General features: G+C 46.5%; 1 protein-coding gene across 1 annotated transcript in view; it reads left to right on the plus strand.

Annotated features, from left to right (window-relative positions):
• Positions 1 to 2,932: 2,932 nt before the first annotated feature.
• Positions 2,933 to 12,927, plus strand: part of TMEM177 (transmembrane protein 177) — a 119,329-nt gene continuing 109,334 nt past the window's right edge. The window contains exon 1 of the transcript XR_012664323.1: positions 2,933 to 3,050. The gene's annotated coding sequence lies outside the window, so the exon portion shown is untranslated. The remainder of the gene's footprint in view (positions 3,051 to 12,927) is intronic.

The following is a 12,927-nucleotide window of genomic DNA, read 5'->3' on the forward strand; positions in this document are numbered from 1 at the left end:
AAATGGAGAAGAAGGACACAGCACAAACTATTATTCAAATTATTAATCAAATTATTTCTAAATAAAAGTGATTCCCAGTACGAGTCACATGTCTAAGGCTATGTCTACAATTATGGTGATGTGTACAGTACATACACTGCACACACCCTTTCAGCGGTATAAATAGCAGTGTAGACAGTGGGGCACCAGTTAGGTGAGTAAAGATACTCCAGAACTTTAGGGTAGGTACCCAACCCAGTTCTATACATGCCCAAGCAGTGCCTCCCTGTCTCCACTCCTGTTTTTAGCAGTGTAGTGTCCTATTGTCTCGTCGCTGCTGGAACCTTCTCTGCTACAGGAAAAGGCTCCAGCAGTGGGGAGAGTCTCTCTCTGGTAGAGGGGAGGCAGTGGGAGCCTTTCCCCATTGCCTCCTCCCTGACAGAGCCTTTCACTGCCACATGTAGCTACACACCACAGTGTGGACGCAGCCTGCCGTGTAGCTACACGTACCCTAGACATTGGTGTCAGTGTAGACCAGGCCTAATAAGTAAGGATAAGATGATGTCTCAGAGATCACAGATTCCATGACTGCGAGACCTCCGTGACATTTTCCGCTTCAGCTCCAGGCCAGCAGGGCTGGAACTGGCAGAGGCCCCCACAGCTCTCAGTCGACATGGTTGGCGGGAGGACCCGGAGCTCCGAGACACAACAGTGGAAACTCGGAGCCGTCAGCCACAGCAACGGCAGGCGCTGCCCCCGTCCCCGTTTCTCTTCCTGCAGCAGGGCTCGGGCCTCATCTCCCCCTCAGGCCCATTTTGTCACAGTTATTTTAGTAAAAGTCAGGGATAGGTCACAGGCAATAAACAAAAATTCATGGAAGCCTGTGACCTGTCCCTGACTTTTCCTAAAAATAACTATGACAAAATCTTAACCTTACTAATAAGCCATGAGTTGTGAAGTGGTTGGTTGTTTTTGTTTTGGTTTTTTTGTTTGATTTTTTAAGTCACTGGGTTGCTCAGAGTGGAGGTGTAATGGGTTTTGTTCACCACTTCAGATGCAGCTCAGGTCTGTTGTTATAAAGAATCCATGTGCTACACCCACAACTACATGTCACACACGTACTCCTGGGGAGCTGGGTCTGGAAACGTGGCTTGTAAAAGCACAGATTGCTGCCACATAAACTTGAAAAGGACTCCCTGAACAAGTACTAGTGAGTATCTTCTTCTCCCTGTGGACCACCCCCTGGAGAACACGTGTCACTCATGCTTATGTGTTTCATAGTGGCCGAAAGAAGCTGCCATTTGCTGAGGATTCAGTAGTTCATGTGAAAATGAGTTTGCTGGTCTCTATCTAGGCTGTAGTCAACAGATGCTCATACCTCAAAGCTGATCATCAGAGTGAGTCTTGAAAGAATGAGCAGAGAAGCCAAGGATGGATTGAATAAGGGAGATCAGCTGCTGTCTCAATATTAGAAGGGGCCAGTCTAGGTCCAGGTCCAGGTCCTGGTCCAGGCACGTTGCTAAGACGGCGTAATGGAAGCTTGCAACGTCACAACTTGTGCAGTCATGTCCCTGCCCTGGGGGTAGAGTGCACCATGCTCTGATCGGGGTACTCAATTCACCTGAGTAATTTTGAATTAAAAGAAAAACTGTGTGAGCAATGTACTCCACACACCCCCAGGCCTCATGTCTGCAAAGGGCTAGACCCACACAGACTCCTTGGCAAGACCAGGGTCCTAACATTCACTGAAACACATGGAGACACTAACAGCCTCACAGCACTGTGCTGCTTCTTAAGTGGGGATACTGTAAGCACTTGGGCCCAAAGCCTCAAAAGTATTAAGGTGCCTAACTCCCACTGAAATTATTTCACTGGGAGTTAGGTGCCTAAATGCCTTTAAAGATCTGGGCCTGGGTTCCTGACATAGATGTAAGTAGTTTTTCCTCTCTGAAAAGGTGTGAGAAAAAAATTAGATAAAATGCCCTCAAAATCGGACCATTCCTACTTCACGTTTCTGCTTCTCACCTTGCACCAATTTAACTCCCTTCACATCAATAGATCACCACTCCAGGTTAACACCAATATAAATGCTAGAGCTGGTCAGGGTTTGTATTTTATTTCCCATGGGGGGGGGATTCCATTTTTTTTTTTTAAATTGCAGAATTTTTCCTTTTATTGAAAACTAGAGAGCCTATTTTGGAGTTTTTCAGTAAAAAATTGACACAACCAGAAACCTTAAGAAAAACTTCTGTTTAGTCCAAAAAAACATATTTCATCCCCCCAAATATCCAGCAAAAAAACCTGTCAACCAGTCCTAGTAAAAAGAAAAGGAGTACTTGTGGCACCTAGAGACTAACCAATTTATTTGAGCGTAAGCTTTCGTGAGCTACAGCTCACTTCATCGGATGCTGTAGCTCACGAAAGCTTATGCTCAAATAAATTGGTTAGTCTCTAAGGTGCCACAAGTACTCCTTTTCTTTTTGCGAATACAGACTAACACGGCCGTTACTCTGAGTCCTAGTAAACTCAGAAAGGTGCGGGGGCCGGCTACATGGAGGCAGCGTGTCCGGGGGCGGGAGGGGTCACTTAGGAGACCTCTATTATATGCTGGGTGCCCTTGAGAGAGTCATTTCTGGAGCCCTCTCGGCTACAAAATTTGTATCCACATCTGATTCACGATCCACAAACATGGTCTGTGGATATAAAGTGGACAGCTGCATGTTTACAGGGCTCTAGTCATTTCCTCTCTCTGTGCCTCAGTTCCCCCCGCCCCCCGGTAAATGGGGATAATGGTAGTGAATTTCTTAGAGCTCCAGATGAAAAGTGATATATAAGAACTAGATATTATTTATTTCTGTCCCTCATGCATTCGAGGAAGAGAAGGAGAAGGCAAGTGTCAGGGGGAGGAGAAAGTCAAAATTAATCTCTTCTCTGCCTCCATCTCTAACGGAGCCACTTTGGATTTGTTTCCTCTCATCATGTGAGCAGCAGATTTATAACCACCCCTCAGACTGCATCCCCGGAGTTGAGTCCATGAACAAGAAAAACAGGATGGCCAGGTACTGCAGAAGGTGAGTCAGTTACAGTTTTCATTGCAGGCATGACCACAGAGGAATAATATCAGTTTCAAAGCAAACAGCGGTTATGTTGCATGACATTTTGGGTACATGTGGATGTACAGTGTTCATGCCTCTAGATGGGAAACTTTGAACAACAATGGCAAAGACCGAAGGGCTAGATTAGAAATTAAAAGCTAGCTAGTATGGATCACCTCTTCTTATTTAACACGAACCCACTGCAGGATGTGCTCTGTTCTTTAATCTGTCATAATTCATTGTGGCTGAATAATTAAACCTACAGCTGTACTTGCATTTTGTAATCAGGCATAGGCACTGAGCATTTTAGACACACATAATTTGACTAGCCTCTTATGGTGGAAAAGAAACATCCAAAGATAATATTTTAGGTTGCCCACTCCGTGCTTAATCATTTCCTTGCAAATTTTGCAGAGCTGTTGGTCTGGCTTTTGCCTCCCTTGCGTCCTGTGGAATGCTATTGACTTCAACCAAGGGTGGATATTTGGGTCATGGCAAACTGTGCTCAGTTGCTTGGAGACTGAATGATCTCCATGCTGCATGGCTAAACAATCATTAGACTCTGAAGAAGGGGGTTCCTGTAGTTTTCCTCTTGCTCTAAGCTTGTTAGACTTTCATGGGTACAATTTATGGACTAATTTTGCTTTTCATCGCTCATATGCATATTCAGGGTGGAGCAGTGGGTCACAAGGAGAGCAGTACACAGAGGCAGCTTTTGCGGGGGTTGAATTGCACCCACAGAACACGCCATGCCACTCAGGTTTTGCCCTGCAATGGGTGAGGTTGCAACCTGACACATAGGGTCTCAATGCCACTCAGGTTTGGCACCCGCTATCAATAGTGCAGAGAAAGCAACTTGCCTGCCCCAGCAAGGCCCAGAATCCCCCCATCGCTGCCAGACATGAGGCAACTTGTCAGGCCAAGAGCCCAGAGAGAGGAGTGGGGTTGAGGATACTGCTCCAGCCAGCAACAAGGCTGGAGATCTGTGGGAGGCAGGACTAGGATTGGCCTGCAGTTGCATCCAGGGTCGGGCCTCCCCCCATTTCCTGCAGGGAGGGTAGTAACCCCACAGGGTTGGACCCTCTCCAATCCTCATACCCTAATTAACCCCCCATCCCTTCCCTAGCACAGTGCACCCATTGAATCTGGAGACTACATTCACCCCCTGGCTCTACAAAACCCTTGCTTGCAAAGAATGCAGGGGATACACATGCACATCCTGGCCATGTGGTCCCAGAGCTGACATGACTGCCATCGTCTTGGTCAATTCCCCAGGAATTGAACTGGGGACTTGCAGAGCTAAAGCATGAGCTGCTGTGGTCTGAGCTAAAGAACCAAGGCTCTCCAGCTGGTGCTGTAACAGACTCCTGTCCTGCGTGGATCAGGCATAGGGGAGACATGTAACCCATGTTCACCAGTGGGTTAGGCTCTCACACCAACAGTGCTATGAAATAGCTTTGAGCTGGATGAACACGATAGTGATACCTTTGTTCACATAGTCACGTGGAGTTATACTAGACTGCTGAGGCCTTAGGTGATGACATATGTCCAGAATTGACATGCAGAGACAAGCAAAACCAAGGTTGGGTTTTAGTTTTGCAAACTCTTGTTGGTCTGATTGAGCTATGGAGGGGCTGATTTGACTCGCGTGTTACTCCTTTCTCTGGGTTGAGTGCCTTCCAGTCCTGTCCTTGCTTTCCACTCTGAGGTTTGTACAGACCACTGAAAAGCAGGGCAGGCACTGCCTACCCTGAATTCTCTGGTCAAAGAGCCTGTTTGAACCCACACCTCTGGGAAGAGAATGAGGAAGGGTTCAGAAAAAACTCTTCTGAAACCTGTCTTCTGGTTTTGCATTGCTTTGTATATTTCAATAAGAAATGATGGGCAAAAGCAGGAGGAGGTTTTTTGTTAGTTGGGATTTTGTCCTGCAAAACCAAACCCAAAGCTGGTTTGCAACCTACTCTCTCCAGACCTCAAAGCTTGAACTTGAGGGAAGGTTACCTGGTTCTGGTTTTGGTCCACCTCTTCTGCAAATACAGCCTCAGAAAACCCACTCCAGTTAAAAGCTGGATCTTGGGCCAGTGCTGGACATAGAGATCATTAATATGCATCCAGTGCAGCTCCCGATTGACTTCAAGAAGCCTGCCTAGGAATGCCAAAGCAAAGCGGTGCATCTCAGTGGCCCGAGTGCCTTCACAGCTCACTGCTCTGCTACTGCTGGTGTCCTAGCTCTGGGAACCCACTGAAAAGTCTTGGCACGTGCTTAAGGTGCAACACGTTCCTTTCTGTGCATTTCATTGTAAAGCCTGTGGTTTGAATAACAGTGCTTGACATGCAAACCAAGGAAAAGCAGGTAATTCAAAGTGAAGGCTGATCCACCAGTCTCTGCTTACACCATTGTGGCAGGTGAACAAAGCACAATGGTGTGAGTTAAGGACTGAACTTCCCTTTTCAGTGAGCTTCCTGCTTCTGGGAATATTGGTTTCGCAACCTCCTAAGAGCTTAAGCCAGTTTTTGTATTGACCGTCCTACAGGATTTTATTCCCACGTTTTGCCCCCGCTGTGTCGTGCTGGAGTCTACCATTACCCACATTAGATTTTGGCCAGTAGGTTTTGTGCTCTGGTTCACAGATGTCTGGTAAGAGCCCCAAGCCCAGTGTCTGCCGGCATATTTATGAGGCGGTTGTTGGGTAGGTGGAGGGGAGAAGAGATGGAAATGGGATAAATCAGAAAAGAGAAATGTGTTATGGGGAAAGAGAGATGTTGGGGGGGAGATAGGAAATGTGAGGGTGTGACAGGGTACATCAACCCTGCACTGGTAAAGCAAGGGTTAACGAGCAATTTTTGGCTCTTGCCAGCAGAGGAGCTGCCAGAGATGAAGCAGAAGGGATGTGAGAGGGTGCCCATAGCCGACCTGGAGAAGCTGCAGAAGGGAGTGGGACGAGGGTAGGAAGAGCCCCAGGGAACAGACTTGGGGGTATTGGGACTTGAATCCTGTGTTAGGGGACCCTGTTTTTGAAGGGCCCTGGGCTGGAACCCAGTGGAGTAGGGCGGGCCCGGGTTCCCCTTCCCTCCCCGCTCTGGCCTCTAGGCAACTCTTCCCCCAATATTACCGCTAGGCAAAGCAGCCTTTTTGAATCCTTGCCAGTAGGCATTAATCCCCTGAGTATCACCATTAGCCATACTGCTGGCCCGGGGCTCCCAGCCAACCCCTGACAAAGGGGGAAATAGAGAACACAGTGTCAGGAGACCGTGCTAATGGGGAGGAAGAAGAGAGGGGACAAAGAGAAAATGGACCCTGAAACCAAGGCAGAGAAAGACCTATATTATGATTCATTGGGGAGTGGCGGGAGGGAGGCTAAACGGAGTGAAGCCAGGAAATGAAAGAAGATCTCACAAAAGCCTGTGAGTTGTAAAGATGTGTTGTTTACAAGATGTGGTGACAGATGACAGAACAAGGAGCGGTGGTCTCAAGTTGCAGTGTGGGAGGTCTCGGTGGGATATTAGGAAAAACTATTTCATGAGGAGGGTGGTGAAGCACTGGAATGGGTTCCCTAGGGAGGTGGGGGAATCTCCATCCTCAGAGGTTTTTAAGGCCCGGCTTGACAAAGCCCTGGCTGGGATGATTTAGTTGGGGATTGGTCCTGTTTTGGGCAGGGGGTTGGACTAGATGACCTCCTGAGGTCTCTTCCAGCCCTACTCGTCTGTGAGACTTGACTGTCAGTATGGAGGCAACAAGGGGGAGGTGTGCGGCTTTGGAGTCTGAGCAGCACAGATTTTTTTTTCACCCTGGTTTGTAATCTTTAGTCCTGCAGCCAACTGGCGTCTGGGAAATTGTCCAAGCTTTGATAATAGTTTGCACTGATAGTCTTCAATCCAAGGATCTCAAAGCACTTTCCAAACAATCCTTACAACTCCCCTGTGAAGGTGGGTAAGTGTTGAAAGCCTTATTTCCGAGACTGGGGAAATGGAAATGAGGCACAGAAAGGTTTTGGGCTGTCCATTCAAAATGTTCCAGAGAAAACCAGTTGAAGTCAAAGGGACTGAGTGCACTCAGCACCCCTGAAAAGCATGCCTAAGTGTCTCAAAGTGGGCACCTAAAATAAGGAGACATGTTTGAAAATTTTGGTTTCGTGACTTGGTTAAACTCACACAGCAAGTCACCGAGAGCCAGGATAGAGACCAGCTATCTCAGGTCTGTTCGTCCTCCTGTAAATACTTTAAACACCTGGAAGTACATCTGTTCCTAGAAGTTGCGTATTTCTTAGTTTTATAGTTGTTTTTTTTTTCTTCTTTTGCTGTGTACCTTTGTTTTCTAGTTCGTTTGTCAGCCATTCAGTACCTTGTGGGGATATAAAATAAATACTTAAAGGAACACCAGCTTGGAAGACCCAAAATCTGATCCACTTTTTTAAAAAAATGTAAAGATCAAATATTTTATTTGTTTTGTCCCCCAGAACAAATGTTTCAATAGTACTTCTTCCATTTCAAAAATATCCGCCTCAGAATTCCCAGCCCTGAGGAGCAACCTTACAATAACAAATTAGCATGCACCACCCATGCAAGCTAAACAATTTGGAAGACAAAACAGCTGAGTTTGTTTCAAGTTTCTAAGGGGCTTATTCCTGAGAGAATAACATTATTTTTAAAATGACGACAAAACTTTGGGCAATGTTGTCCTAGGGCAACACAAACAAATGATCAAATAGCCTAAAATACGGCCTGTGCCTGCAAGACAAAACTTTTCTAAACTTCAACAAGACTTCCAGGGTTGGGGGCACAAGATTTTCAAGATCCGGCACTTAAATAATGTTTACTCTTTCTTTGCCTCTCAAAGTGCACCTCCGCCTGTACCAGATTTATCCCTGTGCCAGTTCTAGGGTTGGTGCAAGGACAGGGGGGGGGCTATGTGTACCTCCCTGATTTTGCTGCTGCTGGAAGCCAAAAGACAAGCTAGAGCAGCCTTAGGACTGCCCTAAGTTGTGCTTGTCACAGCTATAGCCTCTATGGGGCCTGCAGCAGTAGAGAATCACAGGGAGGCAGGTTTACTCCAGCCATGGCTCTTCCCATTGCCTATCTGCCCTTGCATAGGATGGGAGGAAGGGCCCAGCAGCAGCTGCTCATACACAGAGCAACCCATGATGCCAGTAGAAAGTGCAGGGGAGTGGAAGGGCTCTTTAAGCTCCCTTGATACCTGAGTGAGTTCACAGCAAGGGTCCTGGCTGAAGACAATTGAACAAATGGCAACCATTTTCTGTCAAGAAAAAAAATTGTATGTAAACTAAATAAGCTTCAGTTGATTTGAAACTTTCATGGAATGGCCTGATTTTTGTCATTTGAATCAAAAAATGTTCCGTTTTTCAGGTCCGGCTCTTCATTAGTAACTTAAAGCTTTGCAGGATCTGTGTATTTATACTCAAGGAGAGCGGCGTAAAGTAGCTTTTAAAAATGCCCGAGATTCCCATTCTGACCTGAATCCACAGCGTGGCTGATTAGAAAATGGTTTTTTTCATGTATAATTTATGAGGGGAAGCAAACAAACAGAGGTGAGTATTAAAACAAAGAATTTTATGCAGAAATAAAAACAGAAGTAGAATGCAAAAAAGGGGGACACAAAGAAAATAGTTTATAATGACCATTCACATACAGATGGAAAGAAAGTTCTAACCAAACACCACCCATTCCTCATAAGGCTCCAAGTAAAACAAGATTCCCTTAAATATAGGTTAGATCAAGTACAAATAATGAAAGTACAGATTTTTTTTTTATTCTTCAGGGGCCTGATGCAAAGCCCAGTAATGTCAGTGGGAACTTATAGACTTTGGATCAGGCCTTCACTTACTCTAGTGTAGGGATGGCCCATATTTGATTGAATCAGATGCTGGTAGGAGAACCCTAAGTAAGACATACTGTAAAAGTCGAGCTCAAATCAGAGTTTTATTCAGTTAAGTGCTTATCTAAAACTGTAGCTACTGTGCTTTTAGCAGATATCCAGATGGAATATCATTAAGAGCTGGTGCACTGTGTTAATTAAAACATATTCCATAATGACTTCTTTTTGTGAGGCACCAAGCATGCATTGGTGACCTAAATAGCCTTGCTCCTCTCTGAACAGACTAATGAAATGTATCCCCCTGGATTGTGGCAGGGCAGCAGTGGGAGTTACACTCTGCATCTCACCCCCCCCCCCCCATCCCAGAGCTTCGGCCCCACTCCCAGCCCTGGGGGGGGGGGGGGGCAGGAGTCACAGACGGGTAGGGAAAGGGGGCAACTCTCAAAAGTTTGGGGGCTACTGCTCTACCTTCATAAAACCATCATACACACACAAACAGTTAAATGTACACTCGCTTGTGCTTAAAAGGCTTAGGATATGTCATTAAAAACATAATCCATAATGCACAATTTATACACACAACCCTAGAGTTTGCAGGCTCAGACCCGACTTAATAGCATATTAGAAGCCTCATAAGAACGAATTCTACTCTGCACTCTGAAATTATGCACAAGGACATACAGTATCATGTACACTGAGGGACTTTCCAGTAGGGTGTACGTATTTTTTAAAGAACAAATGTGCCTGTGAGCGCTTTTTATGCGATTGCACATGCTAGTGGCTTGAGGTTAAATGCAACCTACAGTGGCACTGCTGGGGACATTAGTAAATTGCAGCCCCCGAAACGATCTTGTGACTGTGTATGTTACAGTAATCCATTTCCATGGCAGATAAGGGCGGTGCTGGTGTTAGATCATGCCAGCAGGTGATAATTGCCTGAATAATAATGGTATTATTAAAGTCTCTTGCCACGGAGAGCCTTATGCCCCTCAGCAGAACAGATGCTTTTCCTGCTCATTTCAAAGGAGGTCTCAGTCTCGCCTGACTGGCATTGTCTGTTCTGGGTAACTGGGATGCTGTATTCTTGCACTTACATTATTCCTAACTTCTTCTTTGTTTATTCACTAGAGCGGGACAGAAAAGAAACATTTTCCCTGAGGAAAAAGTTAACTTTTAATCAAAAAGCCAAAACACACAAACTCAATACTTTTGCTCAAAAACCCAACAAGATAAACTTTGGGTTTTGGCAGAAAATATTCAGTTTGGGAGGGCTGGGCTTTCTGACCCAAAAAAATCAAAAACTTCTGATGCAAGAAAACGCTTTCCACAAAAATGTTCATTTAATCACTAACCCACTTTTCCAGGCAATAACAGTACTGATGACTTTTTTGGACCAGCTCATATATTCACTGAAAAGGACACGCAATATTAGGAAGACCCCAAAAGTCCACCATTACTATGATCGTCTCATCCAACGATGACCTGTATTCAGCAATTTAGAGTAAGGCATAATACCCTTCTCAAGCATCTAGCTCAGTGGATGGCAACCTGCGGGCCGCAAGACATTTTGCTGACATTGACCGTCCTCAGGCATCGCCCCCCGCAGCTCCCAGTGGCCACGGTTTGCCATTCCCAGCCAATGGGAGCGGTGGGAAGCAGCCCCTGCAGGCGAAGGGGCCACAGGGACCTGCTGGCCGCCGCTCCCCACAGCTCCCATTGGCAGGGAACAGAGAACTGCGGCCACTGGGAGCTGCAGGGGGCGGTGCCTGCGGATGGTCAATGTCCGCAAAATGTCTCGCCGCCCGCAATCCGATTACCCTGATGGGCTGGCCGCACGTTGCCCACCACTGATCTAGCTGATGCACAGTAACAAACATAAGTGAGTATTTATTCCTGGCTTCAGCTGGTGATAAATGTATGCCCTTATACATGTGAATTAATCAAATTTGTAAATGTGAATTTACTTATTTTGAATGAAAATGCTATTCCTATTTGTCTACGCTTTTGAATCTTACTAAACTATGTGCTTCAAGGGCCATCTTTTTGTTGTGTGTTTGCACAGCCACTAGCATAATGGGATCCTGGCCCTTGACTGGGGCCCCAGTGCTAACACTATAGAAATAATAAATTACAACAATAATGTCCTGCCGTAGTGAGTTATACTGGTGGGTCATTGATAACTGTGGTTGCATTTTTCCCATGAAAGACCAAACAGAGATGCATTCATTCTTTTTAATGGTGATCTTTTTATTTGCAGAGGACTCAGGTACCTGCTGTGAGCAACCTTTGCCCGCAGGTGCAGGAATGCTGTAGGCTAACATATTCCACACCATCTTGTACATATACAGTCTGAGCTTACAGGTACAAGAATCACACTGCACATGACAGCCTGTCACTAGGAAAGATTGTTTTTCTTTTGAAAGCATAGGTAACTGCTTTCCCCACCCTCTCTCCTACCCATATACTCCAGTCAGCCGTTCCCAGCTGTTCCATCATGGTTGACATGAAAGCCTTCACCTGCCTTTGTTTTTCTACCTCATCCACTCTGCAGCTCCCTTTTAAACATCTGAAATCATCTGCAAATCTCATTTTAAACATTATTTGACATTAAAGTATTTTGGAACAGTGTTTGCATGAAAAACGTTCTGCAAAATAAAGTTGTACTCTATTGAGGGCCTTATACAAAGCTGATTGTGGTCAAAGGGAGTGTTTCCATTGACTTCAGCAGGCTTTGGATCTGGTCTTATCATATGTATGGGTTTTAGAAGGGCTCAGCAGAATTGGTGATTGAAGGGAGTTCACACACTGGGTGGTGAGTACACAGTGTAAAGTTTAACACTGAAGCAATATTTTCCCATCTTTCAGCTGAAGGCCTGAAACAGCAGTGCAAGGAGTGTTAGAATTAGGCAATTCTATCTAATTGGAAACCCCACTGTGACTGGCAGGCAACTGCCTTATGCAAGAGGCCATTTTTCATGGGAATGGGAAGCTCATTTCTGACATGATAGAAAACCCTATGTCAGTGGTATGGAAAACAATTATCCTTTTAGGGCACTCATGAGTAAGGCTGAGAGTTTGTCAGAGGTCACAGATTCCATGACTTTCCATGACCTCCATGACTTCTGCAGCAGCCAGTGTGGCTGACCCGGGGGTCGCCTGAGCAGCTTGGGTGGCCCCTGGGCCAGCCGCACCAGCTGCTGCTGGGGCAGTCTCGGGCCACCACCCCACCTCCCCAAGCAGCAGCAGGAGTTTGGGTGGGAGGCTTAGGGCAGGGGGTTGGGGAACAGGAGGGGGTGATGCCTCTGGGCAGCGCTTACCTCAGGGGGGCTCCCAGGAAGCGGCAAGATCCCTTGGCTCCTAGGGGGAGGCGTGGCCAGGAAGCTCTGCATACTGCCTCCACCTGCAGGCACCCCGCCCAGAACTCCCATTGGTCACGGTTCCCAGTCAATGGGAGCTGCAGATCCGGTGCTCAGGGAAGAGGCAGCCCGCAGAGCTGTGTGGCCACACCTCCGCCTAGGAGCTGAGGAATGTCACTGCTTCCAGGGAGGTGCAGAGCTCGGTAGGGAGTCTGCCAACCCCGCCAACCCCCCGATCTCCCAGCACCAGCGGGGGTCCCAGGCCGTGGGCTGCCACCCACCCCTCCTAGGCTGCCCTCCCCCCCACAGAGCACTTGCAGTGCCCCCAGCCCCCCAGGCTGTCCCTCACCCCAAGAGATAGTCAGGGATATATAGTACAAGTCATGGACAGGTCACAGACCATAAATTTTTATTTACTGCCCGTGACCTGCCCATGACTTTCACTAAAAATACCCTTAACTAAAATGTAGCATTTCTCATGAGGCATTTATTAATTGCTAGATTGCTGTTCTCCTTTACCCATTTCCATTTGCCTTCTACTGTTCCATCATCTTCATTTTCAAGCACTTGGTATCTGTTGGTCTGAAGTAAATAGCATGAAATTCAATAAGGACAAATGCAAAGTGTCCACTTAGGAAGGAACAATCAGTTGCACACATGCAAA

The sequence above is a fragment of the Caretta caretta genome, chromosome 11, assembly GCF_965140235.1.
Source record: "Caretta caretta isolate rCarCar2 chromosome 11, rCarCar1.hap1, whole genome shotgun sequence".
Lineage (NCBI taxonomy): Eukaryota > Metazoa > Chordata > Testudines > Cheloniidae > Caretta > Caretta caretta.